This window comes from Ylistrum balloti, unplaced genomic scaffold (assembly GCF_031769215.1).
Source record: "Ylistrum balloti isolate Yb309-2 unplaced genomic scaffold, AGI_CSIRO_Ybal_v1 Utg369670, whole genome shotgun sequence".
Taxonomy (NCBI): domain Eukaryota; kingdom Metazoa; phylum Mollusca; class Bivalvia; order Pectinida; family Pectinidae; genus Ylistrum; species Ylistrum balloti.
In genome coordinates, this window is record NW_026781916.1 from 205672 (window position 1) to 207500 (window position 1829).

The window sequence follows — 1829 nt, forward strand, 5'->3', positions numbered from 1 at the left end:
TTCCTCTTCCCTATTCTCTCTCTCTCGCCCCTATTCCCTTTCTTCTCTCTCCTATTTCCTTGTCTTTCTCTCCTTCCCTCTCTCCTATTCTCTCTCTCTCGCCCCTATTCCCTCTCTTCTCTCCCCTATTCCCTCTCTTCTCCCTCCTATTTCCTTGTCTTTCTCTCCTTTCCTCTCTCTCTCCCCTATTCCCTCCCTTCTCTCTCTTATTTCCTTGTCTTTCTCTCCTTCCCTCTCCCCTATTCTCTCTCTCTTTCGCCCCTATTCCCTTTCTTCTCTCAATTCGCTCCCCTATTCTCTTTTCCAATTCGCTTCACCCATTCCCTCTCTCTTTCTTTCCTTCTATTTCTCTCTCTCCCTTATCTCCCCTTTCTCTCTTCACTATTCCTTCTCTCTTTTCTCTTCTCTCTCTCCCCATGCACCTCTTTACTCTTTCTCCCCCTCTTTCTCTTTTCTCCTCTCTCTTTCTCCCCCTTCTCCGCCCCATTTCTCCCTTCCTTCCTCCATTTTCTACTTGATACCAACTGTAACAATAAGCTGGGAATTATTAATGAAACTACAATTTGCCATCAATACATATTGATATTTTATCATGTTATTGTGAAAATGCTTTGAAAAAGATGGACACGTTTGGACCAATCCCTTAGGTTTACAACTAACACAGATGCAAATGGAAAGGTGTTTAAATTCAATCTATCTCCGAACTTAACCTTTAATAAGTGAGGAAAACGTTATTTTTAGACGGGACAATTTCTAACCTTTTCCAACCCGTATCCAAACGGAAATGACGTAACAGAGTCTATCCACGCCATACTTTATTACGTGACCAATGCTAGCAAAAACATTTAAGTATAGGAAGAGAGACAACTTCCCCGAGACTATCAACTAAAATTTCGTCAATCGAAATGTGTTCTTAACAACAAGTAAAAATTATATTATACCCGATCGAGTAATAAAAGCAAAGTTCTGTGAATACTAGTATATTGGAAAAAACTTTCTCTATCCCTCTCTCCACACACACCTACACACACCACTATACACACACATCTACACACACACACCTACACACACACATCTACAAACACCACTACACACACTTACACACAACCCTACACACACACATCTACACACACACCTACACACACCACTATACACACACATCTACACACACAACCCTACACACACACATCTACAAACACCACTACACACACACACACACCTAAATACACCCGCACACCTACACACACACAAACACCTATCCCACACACACACCTACACCCACCTCCACACAACACATACCTACCTACAGAAAAAACACAAATACCTACCTACAAACACACACACTCCTACACAAACACACCCCACACCCACACCAACATCCACCTACACACACACTTACACACACCCACATCCACACACACCTACACCAACGCACCTACACACACACCACACACACCTACACACACCTACACAAACACACACCTACACACACCTACACAAACACACACGCACGCACGCACACACACACACACACATTTTCCAGTGTTTGCTGTCTTTATTTTTGATGATTCGAGACAACTGGAAGCAGTATTCCATGGGGAAATAAAGTGGAGAAGTCGGTCGAAATACAGTTTACATATATCAAAGGGAAATGTCTGCAAGGTTCATCGATCTGTGAACAGCCATGGGTACTTTAACGATGCATCTTGGTTAAAAAAAAATAATAAAAAAAAAAACAAAAACAAAACAAAAAACAAACACCAAGTTTAATAACCATATTGACAAAATAAAACTTTGACTATTCAAAATTTAAAAAAAAAAAGGTTTCA

At 41.0% G+C, this 1829-nt stretch overlaps 1 protein-coding gene across 1 annotated transcript in view; it reads right to left on the reverse strand.

Annotated features, from left to right (window-relative positions):
* Nucleotides 1–1828: 1828 nt before the first annotated feature.
* Nucleotide 1829, reverse strand: part of LOC132562249 (sodium-dependent glucose transporter 1A-like) — a 7112-nt gene continuing 7111 nt past the window's right edge. Inside the window, exon 3 of the mRNA XM_060226990.1 lies at nt 1829. This exon is cut by the window's right edge and continues 1156 nt beyond it. The gene's annotated coding sequence lies outside the window, so the exon portion shown is untranslated.